Source organism: Talpa europaea, assembly GCF_964194135.1.
Source record: "Talpa europaea genome assembly, chromosome: 9".
Lineage (NCBI taxonomy): Eukaryota > Metazoa > Chordata > Mammalia > Eulipotyphla > Talpidae > Talpa > Talpa europaea.
The window spans coordinates 24,714,766-24,735,314 of NC_140076.1; the positions used below are offsets into that span (position 1 = coordinate 24,714,766).

Consider the following 20,549-nt stretch of genomic DNA (forward strand, 5'->3'; position numbering starts at 1 on the left):
TGAATGACATCCTTAATCCTTACAACCTTGCAAGGTGTTTTACAGTTTAAGAAATTGACCTCAGTGTACTTAAGTAACTAGACTGAGGTCATTCAACTAAAAAGAAGTAGCTAGGGATTAGAATCTAAATCTCTCTAGTTGGAAAGATTTGGCTTTGTTCTCCTCGCTTCTCCACATGGCTGCTCTTTTTCATCTTATCTTTGCATATTCCTGTCAAGTGTTCAAACAGCCTGTGTTAACAACCCCATCCATAGCTTCTGAAGCAGTTTGTGCCATCTTTAGATAGCTGAGAGCTGAAATAGTTCCCTCCAGAATAGATTTCCATCCACTGGTCTTAATTTATGCTTTGGAGGATCTAACTTATTTTTAAAAAATGAGAGTTTATGATCCACTTATGATTTCATTTATTCATTTATTTTATCCATTAATTTTATTGAGCATCCATTTACTAAACATCAGCATAGTGTTCTTTATGCTAATAAATTTATTGCTCAAAATGTTTCTGGGACCTCTTTGGGGATTTTCTTCAGAAGTGTCCGATTCTTTCGAAATATGTTGTTGACAACTTTTTTTTTTAACCTTGACAGTGGATTTGATTTGGGAAATAGCTAGCTAATAGTTTAGAGCCAAGTCAGGTGAAAGAGATGAGTAAGAATTATAATTTGGCAGTTTTCTTTGATCTGCCGATCATTTTAAAAAAATGAACCAAAATTGAAATGAAAAGATTTAACATTGAAACACTTCAGCTTCCAGCTGTTGTTGTTTTTTAAAGAACCAGACAAAATAATATTTTTGAAGTCACTACAATTGTTTTGGAAGAGATCATGAGGTTAGTAGTATAAGAAATGGGCATATTGGATGTTCTCTGCTATGCTATTTACACTATTTTAAAATTGAAAACATTGAAATGAATCTTTGGTATGAAACTGGTTAAAAGTTATGGTACATCCATTCAATAGAATATAATTGTTATTATAAATGATTATTTGATACAGAAAATTATTCACATTATTTAAGTGAAAAGGATTACAAAACAGTTTGTATAGTATTTAATATCACAGGGACTAACTCAGCCTTGTATTTCTTTATATAGGAAAATGTTTTAAAATATATAATGCAAAATACAAATAGTATTTGAGTCTGAGTGGTTAAAGATGTTCTATAAAAATAAACAAAAACCCCACCCTCCCCACTTAGAGCAACATCAGTACAAGACTGCTGTATACATCCATCTCAGCTTATTTCCTGGGACACTTTCCCCACACCCCCCAGATTTAATAAGTCTAAAGGGGTCAGTTAAGGACACCATCAATAAGATGTTCAGTTCTAAGTGTCCGCTTGTGTTTTGTTTTGTTTTCTTTTAACTGCTCTTTCTGCTTTGCGGGGTACAGTGTAACCTCTAAAATCAGGTAATACAGGGTACTGAGCAAGACCCTGTCCTTGGCAGGGATTATGGAGGTTGAGGCCAACTTCTAACAGAACTGTGGTCCTTTAGATATTCCTTAGGATGCCAGATCAAAAGCTGTTTCAGCATCATCTTTTTGTGTCCAGGATCTGGTATTTGCTGCTTTTATTGATCTGCAACTCTTAACTGCATGGACCAGCATTTCTGCATGGCCCTGGCAGTTGGAACTGAGTGGTAATTGCCCCAGTAGATGGAACATGTTTTGTTCAACCCCTGCTTCTTCTTGTTATTTCATTGACACTATGACTAAGTTTGGATTTGATTTCTATCTCTGTATTGAGCACTGGGATGGTATGTGGAAATAAGACATAGTTCCTGCCTTCAAGAAGCCCTTCCTTGGTAATAGCTGCCGTAAAAAGTATAATATGCAATAAAAGGTGTAATATGCAGTAAGTGCTGTAGTCAAGTGTATATTTAGATATTCATTGAGCACCTGCCACATGTTAGGTATTACTTCTGAGTGATTTCACTTATCTCATTTAAGCCTCAACACTGCTGTTAGTTATTTTTTTTCCTGCTTTACATATGAAGAAGTGAGCTCAGAGATAGTTAAATAACAGAGCGAAGGCCTTACAGCTAGACGGTAGCTTTGATTCGAAATCAGTGTTCTATTTAAGAGCATCAGTTCCCAGCATTCCTTCTTGAGAGCATTAATGCTTGAGTCATGTAGCCAGAAGCTCTGGTTTTGTCTTGTAGTGATCTGGGTGTTTCTTAGTACAAGAGGATGCAATTGACTGGTGTAAAGGGCTTCTGAGACCTAGGACCAGGGAAGAATGTGAGTTGGAATCCTAGAGATCTCATGAGACTCTTAGTCCACAGTGATGACAGACTAGAGGAGGGAAAGCTATAGGAAGTGAATAGGTTAAGCTACCAAGTGGAAATAGTTCTCTTCCCACTAGTCGCTTGAGTTCTACTAAGGTGAAATAAGGGTTGAAGTTTTTTTCTTGCATCCTGCCAAGAACTAACAAAAATTATGTCAAAGACCATAGAGTATCAAAGGGACATGACTGGTTTAAGTTGGTACATCAAAAGCTAAGTCAAATGGTAGGCTTTTGGAATAATAACCAGATCTTGGCCAGGACTGGTGGTAAAATGCATACATTTTCATCATTGAAACAGGAAGACTTTTAGTAGGAGCTGGTAGTCCTCACACTGGAGTGGTATGGCTCAGGAATTGCTCTCTGCTGGGTAGCAGGGTCAGGGTATAATGGAGATAGAAGAGAGACGTTAGCTCAGAGTAGCTTTAGTGCCTTAAGGAGTAGGCCTCTCTGAACCTTAGCCCCTACATAAAACAAAGCATTTGAATTGGATGACTTCTAGCACTTTTCATGGTTTCATTGCTCCTTTCAGACACAATTCAATATATTTTACATATGTCAATTCACTTATTCCTTACAGTGGCTCTGTGATACACTGATAGATGGTGATATCTATTGCAAGTGAAGAAGCTGAAGCTCAGGGTTAGTCCAGTGTCATAACATTAGTAAGTAGATGAGTCAGAATTTGAAATTAGCTCTGCCCACCTCCCAAGTGTTTAGTTGTTTTGCCATGGTGACACTAATAGTTGTAATGTGAATATGTTCTCCCTGTTCCTTTGCTTTCATCCCTCAAATTATCAATAGCTTCTTTGCTTCCTTGCAGCTGACTTGACACCCAGCATTGTGGGGCTTAAAGCCCCACAAGTCTTAAGAGAGCCATATGTGGATAAGGCATAGAACTGACCTTCTGCCTCTCTTCTACTTTCTAGGCTGGTAGTAATTTAGAATTTGTAATCATAAGTTTTGAGAAAATAACTATAATACCTGCAAGTCTGTGTAGCTTCAGAAGGTGCCTCATAATGATGAATCCTGTTAGCATTAAATAAACTCTTACTTAGATGTCATTATGAACTTTCTGTACCACCCCTGTCTTAACGTATATGGTTTTTAATTATTTAATTGCTAGTTATTTCAAGTCCTTAGAAATTAAATGTGATTTGCTACTGGTTAAATGTTCCTAATAATAGAATTTGTATCAACTTATAGGGTGCTCTTTTGTAACATACTTAGCTGGCTCTCTAACAGTACAAGTTCAGCAGTCAGAATTTTAATTTTAAATGAATGAAGTTTCGTTAATGATATATGCTATGTGTAAATATATGTTACATCTAAGAATTTCCTTGCATGTGCCCTGAGGTGCTTCATGTCTTGGTAAGCTGTGTGATGCAGTGGAAAAAATACCCTCCTAGGGAGGACCTGAGTTTGCATTCTAAATGTATTGCTAGGGCTGGTGGTTTAATTTCTCTGAACCTCATTCTTTCTCACATGCAAAAAGGGAAAGTGAGGATTAGAGGGATAAAATCTGTAATATACCCTGCACAGAACATAATACTAATTGTTGATCAGAAATTACTCTATTTCAGTATGGGAACTGTTTGGAATAACATGTAGAGAAGTTAGAATGACAAAATGATTGGACAGTTTGCCTTGCTTCAAGGACTCTACCAGACATTTGAATGTGAGATCATGTAAGATCAACCCAGGTATTTCTAGAAAGGATCTCATCTACCTCGCATATCAGTGTTAGTCCTAGAGTACTTAGCTTGGATGGGAGGAAGCAGATCTAAGGAGATTGTTAAAGGCTCAGGTAATAGATGTTTTTATGTCAGCATTTTGTAAGAAAAGAAAGAAGACGTGTTAGCTGACTGCCACCATTTCCCTTTTTCAAACCTAAACAGTTGGGTCCCAAATCCATAAGCCGATCTTTGATCATCAAGGTTAACTTCACTACCCTGGAATTTCATCGATAACTATACTACTCAAAATATTCCTCCAGTGATCAGCCCTACGCTTGACCTTGAAAATGTGACAGAAAAGTTAGCCTCTATGTCAAAACTCTGTAATATTAAAAGCTAGTCAGCAACTAAATAAATTAGTTATCAGACTATAATGTGCTTTTAAACAGTAACAGACACTGATTTTATCATCTTTGCAAAGTTTTCACATATTTGTCATATTTCCCTCTTGGGCTTCCTGGGTTGATTTTTTGGAAATAATGCTGTCCCTGTCTATAACTTCATACATTATCCCAGAATTTCCTGTTTAGATTGTGTTTCAAAATAAAATGATTTGGCTTAGTATACTGTGCTTTTGAAATTACCCGTGTGTAATGACAGATGCTTTTATAGGTATCCTGCAAACTATTTCATGGCCGTTGGTATCATACGATTAAAGAAACTGCATTTTCATTGGCACCATTTAGGTTAGCTCACCCAGTTTTCATTTGCTTCTGTTAATGCGCAGCAGAAAACTGAAGATAGTTAAGTCACAACTTTCCGACCTTGTCATGATACTTCTCTGGTTTACTGACATAGGATACTGTAGCAATATCTTACAGACATCTTTGATGGCCAATCAGAAGCAGTTAAATTACCTTAAATTTTTTAAATGGTTCTCTGACAGCCAATAAGAAATGCTTTGGGTGGGAACTGTAACAACCCTTTCTAGTGATTTTAAGACCAGTTCTAAATTTGTAGTACCCTCTGTTTTAAAAGTGCACAAGGCTCTAGTGTATCTGCTGTGTGCATTTGCCAAGCATTTCCAAACCTAAGTTCCCCATAGTTTGAAGTCGATCTGACCCCTGTTCTGCTTCTCAAGGTAACTTTAAAACAGGAAGTGTACAAAGGAGGTGTAACTGATGATGTGAACAGCCAATCAGGGCTTTGTGTTCTTAGCCAATAAAGCAGCTTAGCCAATGGGACCACTCTGGAGGCAAGGTTTGGTGTCAAATAGCATGCTAGATTGAATGCCTTTGACTGTTAAAGTGGAAGGAGGCTGCAGGGCTTCACTGGAGCTTCGGAGTTTTTCACTGAGGCAGGGGTCAGCTGAAAGACAAAGAAAAATGGCGAATAGTTTGCTGGGGGGTGGGGGGAACAGCTGTTCGGGTTTTCACTGGAGTGGACATTCCAGACTCAGGTTTCTGCATCTCCTGCTGCCTTTTGTTTCCTCCGTCCTTTTTTGGGGGGGAGGGATAGGAGTGACTTAAATTCTCCCTGTCCGAGGAGATATAAATAACTACATGTAAAATTAATGCAGTTCCCGGTAAGTTTAATTCTTTGTTTTGTGTTAAACTAGTAGAAACTGTTTAGCTTCAGAGTGTAGGCAAGTTGCACTGTTTCAGAAAATGGCCACTTTACATTCCATGCATACCTTTTGGTGCACCTAGAATACCTTGCTCTGTTTAGATTTTGCATGCCCTTCAACTAGGGTATCTTTTCCTGGTTGAATATGGACAAGATCAGGTACATGAAGAAAAGACTGATCGTTTTTCAGGGGCACACAGAAGCAAAGCACTTTCTCTTTGCATTGGGTAAACTTAACTGTTTTCCAAATAATTTTCCTTTGTTCAAGTGCACTGAAGCTTTCCTACAGAATAAGCTGAGTTGTTGTAAGACTTTTTCTATTTTCATGCACTTTGTTGACATCTGTGTTTTCAGTGATAGAAGCAACACTATTGCTGTTGAATTTGTGTGAAATACGATTTGCAGGTTCTAATGGTGAAGGCCCACTTACCAATGTGAAATTCTCCCGTAACTTTCTTGATTTGCCTGTCTGCATCTAGATTCAAATAAGTAGCAGTTATTAATGATCTTTGTTTTGAAATGCACATTTTAGGTTAGGATGCTGGTTAGAAACATTCTTCTCTGCTGTATTGGCAGTGACAAGCATATCTTTTCCACCAATTTCACACATTTTGTCAGATTTGATTTGGTTCTTTATAATGATGTGAGCAAAATGTTTTTCATTATCTGTATGAAATATTTGAAATCCTAATGTACCTGCAGTTTGTGAGTAGAAAAGTTAAGAGTCAGACACCCTGTCTTTTGCCCTTGATATATTTTTTCCTCTTTAGTGGTAAGAAGCTAACGTAGGTTGTTACTAATCAGTAACCGGCCACTTCTTGTGAATAGTGAAATCTTCTTTCCTATGTACTAAGATCTATAATACACCTGATTTTAAAAATCAATTCTTTGTTTTCTTATTATTTGCAATATGGAATGAAGGTCATTGGAACATTTCTGCAGCCGACTCAGTGTGGAGCAGTGAGCCAGCAGCACTCAGTCTCTGGGTAGGGAAAAGGAGCAGGCCCTATCAGAGGAGAAGTTTGGAGGGTGTTGGTTTTCCTTCCCCTTGCTTCCCCTCCGGAAAAGGATTTACCTGAGAGTATCCATAGGGCTTTGCTTTTGGACTCTTTGAATTGGAGTGGTGTAGTAGTCAAAGTTGCTAGATGTAGGCCTCTGTCGTTGCTTGCAAAAGTGACCTTGAAAAACTGCCGAGGAGTTGAAAGATTAAAGGACAAAGTTTGTTTATACAAATTTGGATTGAAAAGCTCTATTTAAGATGAAAAGAGACGGTACTTCTGCTGTTCAAGTGGAGTGGTTAGTAGGAATATGTTGTGATTCAAATTAGTAGTTTTCAAGCAATAAGACAATAGGGCTGCATTCATTCTCTCTCCCACTCTTCTCCATTCCCTCCCCCCAGTAAAAATTTTCTGAATCCTTTTGGTATAATAGTTGAGTGAACTGCCTGACAGATTGGGAATTCCTTGCATGCTACCTTGTCTTCTGTGTAATGTAGAGGGTTCTTAGTGAAGAATGGCATTTAAGGAGTTCAAAGTAGTTAGGTTTATGAAACTTCGTTTGGGGAATTGGAATACTTATGGTAAAAAGAAACAGTCGTTCTGGGATGTTAAGTCAAGAGAAATGAGTGTGTGTTAAGGATTACATTTTAACAGATAATTAATTGAAATTTGCTTTTTATAAGTCACTGATATTCATCAGTTGCTCTAGGTTTATAGATGATTTCAAAAACAGTTGTAGATGATGAGTGACCATGTTGGCCCTGGGAGAAGGTCTGGAGCAGGGGAGGCAGAAGGTAAGTGGGACACAGTATGAAGCATAGATGAAAGTCTTTGTATTCAGAACTTGGTGGACTTAGCTTCTTGCAAAGGTATCTAACCACTCACTGCCTCTCGCTTGGGTTCTTAACCTCTTTAGGGTCATGTGCTCTGAGAATCTGACCCACTACCTGGAAAAATGCACATAGGCATGCCTATGCAAAACCCCTGGTGACTAAGATATTTTCCAGTATATGTCAAATGGTGTTTGTATGATCTCCTCATTTAACATTTTGGCCAGATAAATGTTTCCCAGAGAAATGAAGAAAAGTTTACTTTCTTAAGGAGCAAAGATCTTTTGGAGCTAACTGTAACAGATTGAGGATGGGTGGGGATAGGCGGGGGTGGGTGGGGGAGACTTAGATAGGGTCTAAGATTTGGGCTTCTATTTAGTCTGTATTTGAGGCAACATGGTGCAGTAGCAAAAACATCATTTAAAGTCAGGAGACCTATGATCATACCTCACTCAACTATCACCACGTTTGTGAGCTTGGGCAAGTCAGCCATTTAGTGTCAGCTTCCTTGCATGTAAAAATGGGACCTAAAAATAGCACCTTCCTATTTAGCGGTGAGTCTCAAATGAGACCATGTATGCCACAGTGCTTTGAAAATTGTGAAGTGCCCCATAAATATTAGTTGTTCCTAATCCTAATTATTGGGGTGGAGGGTTTAAAATGTTATGAAGCTAGGTGTATATTAAAGAATAAAAAAGCCATTATTTTAATATGTAAACAAAGGAGTTTGTTTCAATCTAGCACATCTTTTTAAAATGGTTCCACATGCCTTCACCTGCATATTTCCTTTTTATGCTGACATGACCCTATGTAATACGTACATTGAGACCATCAAACCTTCCTTTGCCAGGACTCCTAGTAAAGAATTTTAACCCCTTTGTCAAAAATTAAGGACTTCCTAGAATACGTGAAATAGAAATGGTGATTTTAAAAAACAAAAACAAAAACCACTCTTACTGAATTTAGAAACATGTATAAAAACTGGGAAGCTATTCTGATTGGATACTGAGATTTGCATTATACTGCAGGTAAGTTGTAATCGTTGTTGGTGTTTATCAAGCAGAAGTTACACTTTTAGTTTGTATACCAAATATTTAGAAAGTAAACTAGAGCCATTTTTTGGTTTCCCTTGTGGTCATATGATCTCTTTTCTGTCAGTTTTCAAGCTAGGGGGTACTTGTAGCTTGCAAAGTAGTATCAAACAAGTAAATATTGGGAGGAAGTGTTAAAAAAAAAATTGGTCTCATCAAAATATAAACACTAGCATAAATTTCACACAGTTGATAATGTGTGAGATACAGTTCCAAGATAAAAAGTAGAAACCCACGAGCTTTCTCTCACCCATTTTATGTTCTTGGTGTCATCTGTTTTTAGGACTCTTTTTTCCCCTCCCTGGGGTGGGGTAGATATTTTGTGATCTATTTGATTTCCTAGTCTATTAAGTCACTTCCTCTAGGTCATGGTTAGTCAGCTTTGATGCCTGCCTCCTTTCTGTGCGTTGAAGGAATCATATTCAGACAGAACAAGGTTTGGCAATATTGGCACTAGCATCTCCAAATAAAATTCCTGTTCGGGGGGGGGGGGTGTATGTTTGAAAATAGCAATCAAAGTTACTGTGTACTTTTTGTTCCTAAAACAAGATGAGGTCTCCTTTTAAAGAAGCTATATACTTAGTGGTGACTGCAGTAATTCCAAAAAATATTCTTAGAGCTAATCATTGATACATCGTCTTCTTCGTGAATCAAGTTATTTTTGCCTGTCTCCATCCCTAATAATTTACCCCTACAGAATTTGAATACCCCTAAATTAAGCTCATGGAAATCATTTAGGGATTAAATCTAATTCCCTTTTTGTAAAGTAGGTAAGTTGAGGTCCCAGGAGGTTCGGTACCCCAGTCTTTAAGCCTTTTAATGAATGGCCTGTGCACCTTCAGAGATTCAGCTGCCATGTAGTTCCTTGCATATTTCTTATGTTCCTCTAGGTTTTTATTTTTCTTATTTCTCTTCCTTTTGTTACATCTGTACAGGTTTGCTATTTGAACACAGAAGGAACAGAGAAAATTGGTCATGAATGAAAGAGGTTTGGAAGTCTCCATGTGGAGTCTCTTAGAAAGTCTGCTGTGGCAGCAGACTTGCAGTCCTTTTTGGGAGCTGAAGCTCTCTTGCCTCAGCCAGTTGCTTTTTCATGAAACTGAGAATCAGCTAGAAAGTTAATGGTGCCCACCTGGCTGAGGTATCCCAGCGAGCTGGGTTACTTTTATGAGTTACAAGGAAGTAAACTAAGGTATGCAAACAGCTGCGTGCCAATATTTTGTTGTTGTTGTTATTTTTGTTAACACACCTCAAGAACAAGCTAATTCCTGAACAAGTTTGGACTTGGTTCTTCAAGTGAGTCCAACTTGTATTTAATAAAGATCCCAGGCTCATTTTAAGCATTTGAGAAGGCTGAAATGAAAATCATTGTCTTTATGCTCCCAAAGTGGTATTTTAATCATGCTGATTTTATGTATTCTTTCCACCAGCACAGAGGTATTGTATATCTGCATGTGTGTGGTAGTTGTGGATTTGGTTTTTGCTCTTAATTTTATATATTCTCTGATAGACCATAATCTACTTTAAATTGTTAATTTTTTTCTTCTGTAGTTAAATTTCTTTTCATCACCTTCATATATTTGAACAAAAGTTTCAGATTATTGAAAGAGTGAGAGCTTGAATTATGCAATTTATGTAACATTTAAATCTTGAGGTATGCTCTGACTGAAAATTATAATAGATATGGTTGGTATTCACCTCATGTCTGCATTTCACAGTATAGTTTTCTTATCAGTCTATTCTTTCTGCTGCTTCTTTGGGTCCAACTCTTCAGAACTTGATCAGATTCTTTTTTTTTTTTTTTTTTTTTAAATAGAGGCATGTTTATTTATTTGTTTGTTTTGTTTATACATGCACTGGGTACAGTCAGAAGCGCAGGAGGGTGAGAGAATTCACCAGAGCTAGAGCGGGGAGCAGAGCAGGCAGAAGGACCGAAGTACACTGCTGAGGGGAGCAGCGGGCAGCAGGAGAGGTCTGCGCGCCATGTGGGACCCTTCTCCGGTGGCTGGGGAGCAGCCGGGGATCGAACCAGCGCCGCAGAGGCTGCGGGCAGGTTCGCAACCCAGCACTCAACCGCTTCGCCACTGGGGAGGCCCGATCAGATTCTTTTTGTATTACCTTCCTGTCTCTCATGTTGCATCCCAAAGCCAGACCCCACTGTTTTCTCTATTTAGAGTATTTACTACAAATTAAATTACAGTTCTGCATCTTGCAGTGAAAAAGGGCAGTTGAAGGGTAAGAATGAAGATATATTCCAGTATAAAGAAAGAACTAAAGGGGGAAAAAAAGCACCTAGTAAATATTTAACTTTAAAGTGGCACAACATAACTTGTGACCTTGTGTTCCTTAGTTCAAAGGAAATAAAGAGACTAAAATAGCCACAGCAAACAGTGCTGATTCACTTGGTTATCCTTTTTTCTTGGAAGTACTACCATTTTGGTCTGTCTCCATACTTTCAGTTACATTAAAAAAACAAAACAAAACAACAACAAACAAAACCCAAAGGGAAAAGACCTGATTGACTGAAAATACTTAGATAAAATGAATTTTTCCTTTATCTACTTAAACTATATAGTTCTTATAGAAAGTAGATATTTTCTTATAGCTGTATTTCTTACAGTTTGTAGTTCTTTCACAAAATACTAAAGTTGAATGCTTTACATTTGCTTTCATCAATTCACCATACATGCATGTCTATTATATGGAGATTAACAAAATATATACAAATAAAATCTTATTCCAGGATCTAACAATCTAGTAGGGAAAACCATTGTTTTTCAAGTGTATGAAACTGACGTGGAAAGAACAGAATTCAGAGGAGGAGACCTTTGCTTCTGGCTTTCGAATTAAGGAAAGCAGTTTAACTGGGCATTAGACTCAGGGAAGTGAGGACAAGGACATTCCAGGCATAGAGAACAGGAGGAGCAAGGTCATGATTTCAGAAAGTACACTGTGGCTTGAAGAGAGCAGTGAAGTTAAGCTCTGCTTAGAGCTCAAGGGGAGATGTGTTAGGGACACGAGGGAATGGTAAAGGAAAGATGCCTGGAGAAGTAAGTTGGGGTCAGATGTTAGAGAACCTGGACTACAGGCTAGGAAATTTGAACTCTGCTTGACTTTGGTGAGTCATTGAAGACTTTTTGAATAGGTTGATGTGGCATTATCAGAGCTGTGCTTTTATAAGATTTATTAGGTATCACTATTTAGAAATGAGTAGAAGACACTAGAAACTGTGAACAATGAGTGAGTTGATGTACAGGTTCACAACCTTTAAAGGATTTTTTTTTAATTAATTAATTTATTTATACAAGCACTGGGTATGGTCAGAAGTGCGGGAAGGTGAGAGAATTCACCAGAGCCAGAGCGGGGCACAGAACAGGTAGACTGACGAAGTATACTGCTGAGGGGAGCAGTGGGCGGGGCAGGAGAGGTCTGCGCGCCATGTGGGACCCTTGCTGGTGGCCGGGGATTGAACTGGCACTGCAGAGGCTGTGGACAGCTGCGCAGCCCAGCGCTCAACTGCTGCGCCACCAGGGGAAGCCCCCTTTAAAGGATTGTTAATGATAAAAGAGAGAGCAATCTAAAAGACTTAGAAATATACCTGGCACACAGTGCTAAATGAGTATTAATTATTATTTTTACTATTACATGGAGGTGAAATAGTTATAGTATGAAGGAAGGTGAGAGGATGAACACCATTGTTCACTGTTAACAGAATTTAACATGTAATTGGAATAGAATTGAAGGGTCCAGGATGCCGAGATTTTAAGCTTGAGTGACTGGAGGGTAGAAAGAGAGAAGTTAGAAGCAGCAATTTTGGGGAAGGAAGAAGATAGATGTAATTTTTACACGTGGAATTTGGGTTCTAGGTAACTTTTCAATGGAGATTCCAGGAGGCAGCTGTACATGCAGAACTGGAACTCCGGAGAAATAATATATTTGGAATATATATTTGGAATTTAAGCTCATAGAGATTATAGCTGAATTTGGGGGGTGGGATGGGAGAGAATGGGCAGAAGAATAAAGCTTTGTGCTAAAGATGGAAACCCAAAAAAAGTCAGACCCTGAAGTTGAATCATCTTGAAGGGAGCATGGTCGAGTCACCTCTTATCTGAACATGCAGCTTCTACATATGAATTAGTTTCTATATTCTAAAAAGCCACTTGTTTATTTATGAATAAATGAAGCCACTTGTTTATAAATATTAGTTTAATTAAAATTGGAGATTATGTATAACTTCTTTTATCCTGGCACACATGCAAAGTAAAGCTGTTAGTCTACAGAGTACTTAAAGCATCATGAATAAAACGTGACCTGTGACAAGTGAGTGAGGGCATCAATATTAGCCCGTATGTACGCTAAAAATTCAAAAAGCTAATACTAACTTTTTGTGTGTGTGCCTTCATATGTAAGATTAGAAATACTGCCCTAGAATCTGGTGGCCTTCACTTGTTCTGAAAATGTACACATATTTCCTGGAAATGTTACCCAGTAGTTCCTGGATGGACGGACGGGGGGTGGGGGGTGGGGTGGGGTGTGTGTGTGTGTGTGACCTTAAGCTTTCTTGCTTAAGCTTTAATTACAGTCACATCTCCGTCCAGTCGCAGACTAGAGTTTTTCTGAGTTGTGTTGAGCTTGACTTTACTGGTGTTAGCTTTGTAAAGCCTCAAATGGTACCATTCTACTTTAAGCCAACTGTAAATACACGTATAGGAATCTGGCAGTATTTGTTTAGTAAGTAATTTATAACCATGTGATCATGATCACACTAATGAGCACCACATACAATAAATTACCAGGAATAGGACAGGATTTAGCAGAATTCTTAAAATATAAGGCACTTACATTAGTTTCTAGGCTAGTTATATTGCAGTTATCTTCAATCTAAAATAAAAGCAATAGGACCTCCCTGGTGGCGCAAGGGATTAAAGACACAGCACTATCAAGCTTTTACCAGCCACTGTAGCATGAGTTCGATCCCTGGCCAGCCAGGGACCAACCTACATGGCGCAGCAGCCCTCTCCTGTCTTGCCCGCTGCTCCCCTCTGCAGTGTATTTCTAGATCCACCTGTTCTGCTCCCCACTCTGTCTCTGGTGAATCCTCTCACCCCTTGCACCACTGGCCTACATCCCAGCACTTGTATGCATAAATAAACAAATCTTAAAAATAAAGGCAATAGCAATTTTTTTGCTAAAGTAGTGATAAATTTCCAACCATTCATTCTTACTTGGTTATTATATCCTGAACTCCATGATTATTGTCTCCTGTTTATGAATTGGCCAGATGCCCATGAAGCTACTCTTGACAGTAGTTAAGAATGCAATTATTATGTAATGTTTATGTGAAACTGAGTACTTTACAGTTATTGGAGTTGTTTTATATTCACACTTGGTATTTACCTAAGGTTGGTAGAGGATTATTATCCTTATTTTTTGGATTAGGAAACAAGAGACAGTCTAGTGATACAAACATTTGCACTGCTCCTTGTTACTTTGTGCCCATTTTATGGGATTAATTCCTCCTCCCATTTCCCCTTTTCCTGTGTTTACTCTTTCCCCCAAAAGACACACATTAAAAAGGGGGGTGGTGATTACCCCAGGCTTCTTACATAATCTTAGATAATGTGACTGTTTAATAAGTTGATCATAAAGGGAGCGAATATACAGTCAAACTGAATTATTTTTAATTTTTTAATCAAACTACATATGGGAACACAAATGCCTTTTTTTCCCCCAGAACAAAGCATAGTGCACATAGATCCTACATGAGTACTTCCAGTGTATTGAGAAATTGTCTTTCATAAATTTTGATTAGGTCAGTAAGTAGTTGAAGGACTTTTTCCAAATAGATGTGCGGTTACAGTTGTGTCTATGGTATTCCTTAGCTGTGCTAATGCACACTTTGTGGTATGTACTGAACACCTTCTAGATTGGGGTTTTTGTCTTGGACCAGAGAGACTGATGTTTTTATTTTCATTTATTTATTTTTTGAGACTGATATTTTTAGATGAGTCATGGTGTTCTTAAATAATCAGTTGCTCTAGATTTCCTACCTGTGATTTATAATCTTTGCTTTACCCCTAGTGAGGTAATTAGAACAAAAGAACGCTGATTTCTTAGAGGATTGTGCAAATGGATGTCACCATTTCCACAGGGTAGCAGCTATAGTTTCAAAACACTCTTAGAATTTAACCAGAGCATTCCTTCTGTAAGTGTGCAGCTGTGGAAACATTTCCAACAAGGGGGCTAGGCTAAGGCGATTTCTTTGAACTAAAGAGAAAAAATTAGTGTCTTTCTGGAAAGCAATATTGATCTACCAGACTGTTTCATCTCCACTCTTGGTTGGTGACCAGATAGCCCCAAGTCCCAGTCCTTGTGGATAGTTGCAGCTTTAACAAGCTTGAAAACCCTTAAGTTTTCCTGTTTAAACTTTGAAATGTATGAGAATCTGACATCTTGCATTTTGGAGTACTTTTCTCAGGAGAATGATGGGGAAAATTAAAGATAAAAAGCTTGATGGATTTATGTTCCAGGCTGAGAAGACCCACAGGTTCTTATGGTTTTGGTTCTCCATTGAATTATGAATTCCAAAAGGGGAAGAGAACTTGTAACAGAGCACAGAACTGAGAATCTGAGCATATGGGTTTCAGTTCCAGCTCTAGCTTACACTTGCCCTGTGACTTATGAACAAGTCCCTCAGTCTGTTAGGATAAAGTATTGTTATCTGTCAGATGGGATTATTAGTACCTGTGCTGTGTTTGTACAAAAACAAAAACAAAACAAGTGAAATATGAAGAGAAACTTTTCAAAGTGAAAATGTGCACAAATGCAAGGGATCAGTGTGACTATCTCTTTTGCTTTGCACTCTTTGAACTAGTCTTTACAGTCTTAGTTCCTGACAGCTTGTGTACTTAGAGGTGGGAGGTTTAGGGTTTGGTTGGCTTGGAGGATTTGTTCTTCTCATTCTTACTTTCTTTTTTCTCCCCCCTCCCTCCCCAGTACCAGGAGTAGGGCAGCTTCATTTATAGGACTTTTTGATTAAAGACTCTAAGCAGAGGGCAGAATTCATTGTGTCTGTGAATCAACAGAATCCATACTGCCAAGTCAATACAGCCAAACTCATTGACATTCTTACCACACCCTGTAGGTTTTAGTTGAAAATTCTCTGTTGTTACCCTCTCCCACTTTTTCTAAGTGGATTAAATCACCAGTGCAATTTTCTATTTTCCAGTGGAGTCTTATGATTTCTCTCCATCCCCAATCTTTTTTGATTCTTCCATTGATTTAATGCACAGAGGGTTTTTTTTTTTTTTTAAAGATTTTTATTTATTTATACAAGAACTGGAGTACAGGTCAGAGGCGCAGGAGGGTGAGAGGATTCACCAGAGACAGAGCAGGGAACAGAACAGGCAGACAGACCAAAGATACTACTGAGGGGAGCAGTGGGCGAGGCAGGAGAGGTCTGCCATGCCATGTGGGAAATCTCCCGGGCCGGCTGGGAATCGAACCCGCACTGCAGAGGCTGTGGACAGCTTCATAGTGCTGCTTTCAACCCGCTGCGCCACCTGGGAGGACCCTGCACAAATGTTATTGATAACTAAGCACGTGTACTTAAGGGATTTCCCCATCCACACATTTCAAAGACAACTCAAAAGGAGGCTAAGATACTTAGGGTCTTAAAAGTAATTCTTGAGAATGTTCTGTTCATTCAGTTCATGTGTATTAAATACTCGCTTGAGAATATGCCAGAAACAAAGACAGTTGCATAAGAAGTAGGGGTAAATAATGAGCATGAAAATTTTAGGCTTAAGAAATAATGTGCTGGGGACTCCCTGGTGGTGCCGGCAGTTGAACACAGTGTTGTGAAGCTGTTCACAGCCTCTGCAGCGCAGGTCTGATCCCTGCCAGCTGGTGAGATACCCACATGGAGCGGCAGACCTCTCCTGTCTTGCCTGCTGCTCCCCTCAGCAGTGTATTTCGTTCGTCTGACTGTTCTGCTCCCCACTCTGTCTCTGGTGAATCCCCTCACCCTCCCGCATATCTGGCATGTACCCCAGTTCTTGTATGCATGAATAAATAAATCTTTAAAAAAAAGAAAAGAAATAATGTGCCGGATAATACGTCACATAAACACGTCTGAAGAAAGTGTTTGTGCTACAGTGTGCTAATTGTAGAAACAGATTTTAATCAGTGCCAGAACTGACTTCTTGGGGAGAGAGAAATTTAGTGGTCACTGACTAGTGAATGTGTCTATTTAGTTTAATTTCTTATAACAATTATTTCTGACAGTACAGTTGTACTGTAAAAGTAAACTTCTTAAAGTGCTATTTAAAAAAAATATTAAAATAGTTTTAAAAATTCCTTTTACTTTACTCCAGGGTCTTGAATGGACATGGAAGCGGCCAGAGGTCTTTTCAGAACAGAATCTCTTTACTTGGTTGGTGGGGCCCGGTGGGGTGGAATGTAGCCTAGACTCCTGGTCTCCTCTGTCACAGCAAACAAGATTCCTTCTGCAAGACAACATCCACACACACCTAACCTACAGAAGAGTCTGAGGTATTCAAGGAGGCATGTTTTAAGAATTGAAATGTTTTTGGATTATTCTGAAGGGGAAAATGTGTAGCTACAGATCATTGATGTTCTGAGATTTAAATTTGGAGCATTCCTAATCACTTCCATCTTGAGTTCTTTGCTTATTTGGAATTAGTACATTCATTCTAAATTTAATAGTTTAAAGAACTCTAAAACTTACTTCAGTTTTAGATGGGAGATTTTAAATGGGAGATTTCCACACATTTGTTTCTGTGCTTCTGAAACTGGGCTTTTAGGAAACTTGGTGAAAATTAAGTACTCTAGAAGAGAAGAGGAAACAGGTTCGGTCAGCCTTGCTACTGTGTCTGGTGCTCTTCAGGCCAGTCGATGTTACTGTGTTATGAGCAGCAATGATGATAATGCCGTCTGGCATTTGTGTGATGCTTGACATCTTTCAGTCTTCTAACTGTATTGTGGTTTCATTTATAACTGTATTTTCCCATTTCTGTGCTACAACTGCCTGCCTGTGAGGTGCTGTCGGTGAACTGAGGTCTGAAGAAGTTAAGTGATTTGCCCAAGATCATAAACATACAGCAGGTTAGTAGAGCCAGAGAGCCTCCACGTCCAATACATTTTCTTTTTGTATTTTACCCTGTACTTTACTGCCCCCAGCTGTTCGCAGCTAAGTATTCATAGGTGCTGCTGACTGGCCGAGAGACATGCAAAGAGAAAGGATGAAACAGAAGAGAGTAACAGGCATGCAAAGTGAAATAGGAGAGAGATGTTATAGGAGATGCACTGCATTTTCCCTTCTGTGGTTGCCACAGAAATGTTGGGAGCAAGTGGATAAAAGTGATCTTTCGATTTAAGGATCTGAGTCAGTTAGCCAAGTGAGACAGCTCATCTCTCTCAACAGTTTGAATAAAAGAACAAAATTTTAGAGCTTTTGTGTTTCCAGCTTCACCATTTACTATATTGTGATCTTGAGCAGTTAACTTCGGATACCCAATCCTCAGTTTATCTATAACACTGGGGTAATATTGCTATCTTTATCAGTCACTGAGCTGGGTAGAAGATAAATTGAGGGTTATGTATGTAATAAGTAGTTTGTAAACCCTAAAACTCTAAAGTTGGCATCTTTGAAACATTCTTTAAACACACTTGGGCACATATAGACATAGAATCTTACCAGAAGCTTGTTAAGAGGTTCTCAGGGTTTCTGAATCTCAAAAGGGATCTAGTAAGCAAAACAAGTCTTTGTTTTAGGATATAGTTTAACTCAGGCTACAGGCACAGTTTCTATGTGTAGCTCATTTGAGAGTTCTCCGTCAGTCTTCAGGCTGAAAAACCAGTTACTATAATTCCTGCAAGAATTTATTTACTCTCACTAGGTTGGATGGTTAAAGAGATTAGTTATATTTTTGTGGGGCAAAGGAGGCTGGCCCCTGTGACTCCTAATGGAAGCGGAACAGGTGAGGGAGCCATGTAACAGTTGGGTGATCTAGGGAAAGCTTCTCAATCTCTGGCACTCGGCGAATGAGGGATGACACTACCCCTGTCATAGAAGGATTCAATGAAATAGAACACTTATGAGTGCTTTAGAATGGGTCTTAATATTATTACCTCATTTTGTGTGTGTGTGTGTGTGTATGTGTTTTTGAAGATTTATTTATTTATACAAGCACTGGGTATAGTCAGAAGCATGGGAGGGTGAGAGAATCCACCAGAGCCAGAGTGGGGAACAGAACAGGCAGACTGACGAAATACACTGCTGAGGGAGCAGTGGACGGTAGGAGAGGTCTGCGCGTCATGTGGGACCCTCGCCGGGCGGCCGGGAATCACACCAGTGCTGCAGAGGCTGCGGGCAGCTTCGCAGCCCAGCGCTCAACCTCTGCGCAACCAGAGGAGGCCCGTGTGTATGTTTTTTAATTACCCTTTTTTTGTAAAGGACCAGATCTTACTTTTGGCTGTTGTAACCCCCAGCTCTACTTTTATTGAGTGAAAGCTGGCGTAGACAATGTAAATGAATGAGGGATGCAGTCTTCAGTAAAATTTGATTCATAAACCAGACTGTGGGCCAGATTTGGCCCGTGTGCTATGGTTAACAGAACCTTATTTTACAAAAATTTGATAAAATATTTGGTCTTTTTACATCATGCAAATACTGATAGTTTTATTTTTGTCATATATGTAGGAATGATTTGAGTTGACCATTATGAAGGAATGAGGAAGAAAATGTGTGGAATATGATGTTTACATACCATTTTCTTTTCCACAGAAAGATTTTAAAATATTCTGTTCAGGCCTTCCTATCAATTTCATTGCTTATGTTAGTTGCTTTGCCTTTATTTTTTTCCAGTTGTACTACATCTATTTTATGATCTGGCCCATTTGTAAACAGATTATGTTGTAGTAGATAGCAAACAGAAACGTATTTTTGAAGGAAAAGTATGTGTGCTGCCAATTTGAAAATGTGCCTTTGTGAGCAGATCTATAGGGAGAGCAGTGTGCTAACTTTAAAGACTAAGTTCCATTCCTTGGTCATTTGGAAAGCATGGTTTCCTAGTAGGCAGTTTGAAAAATGACATCATACTTGCTTGCTGCTAAAAATAGACTTATCCTCAAACATTGAACTTAAAGATGGGGGAAGGGGTCACCAATGAGGCTACATTATTTATTCGTAAGTAGTGGGTTCTGTGTAATAATAGACTGGTAATTATGACCAGCTGGTATCCAGTCAGGTAAGGCTTTAGAACTTAAATAGTAACTTTTCTAGTGCTAAGCTAAACTTAGTGCTTTCTTCCTTGATGTGTGCTTCTCCGGTCACCCTGCCTTCCCTTGCATTGGGCAGTGAGAGGTAAAACTTGTCTGGGATGGGTCAGCTCCAGTACTTTAATAGGAAGCAGCATTAGTTAAGGATTAGACTTCATTTTAGGGGAATATGTTGTATTCTTTTTCCTTGTGATGTAAGGTTTTAGGTATGATCTCCCCATCAACATTTGGCTTTAGTTACCTCAGACGGTTTAGAGAGCTAAAATCTAAAGGTATAGTGTTTCAGAAACCAGTGAATATTATAATAGAACCCTGTGTTTCTTTGTATATTATGAGGTTGATCATTTTGATGCATCCTGTTCCACATCTAGGCATATCACTAAGGGAGGATTTGGCGAGCATGGTACCTGGTCAAGAGCAAGAACCTGAAAGATTTCCAAGAGAATCTTAAAAGAGGAGCATTCTGCTTCTGGGATGTTTTGGAAACTGCTTAGGTCTCTTTCTTTCTTCAAGAATGATAAAAAGTAACTGGATATTAGAGTGACAGCTAGATTTATCCACGTTTGAGTGACGTGATTGAATCATCTCATTTCCTCCATGATTTTCTCCTGTCTTCCTGCTAATGGATGGCCAAATAGAGGTATTTGCCCTCCTTCTGCTCCTTATCTATTGTCATTAATTTTTCAGATTTTTCTAATCTGTCCTGGTTACCTTTCTGAGAAGGGTTCTGGCTTTTAAAAGAGT

At 38.8% G+C, this 20,549-nt stretch overlaps 1 protein-coding gene across 1 annotated transcript in view; it reads left to right on the forward strand.

Moving 5' to 3' along the window:
* Window positions 1–5,248: 5,248 nt before the first annotated feature.
* The window catches only part of NFYC (nuclear transcription factor Y subunit gamma), a gene marked incomplete at both ends in the record, with an annotated part of 48,662 nt that continues 33,361 nt past the window's right edge, over window positions 5,249–20,549 (forward strand). The window contains one exon of the mRNA XM_084243159.1: window positions 5,249–5,418. The remainder of the gene's footprint in view (window positions 5,419–20,549) is intronic.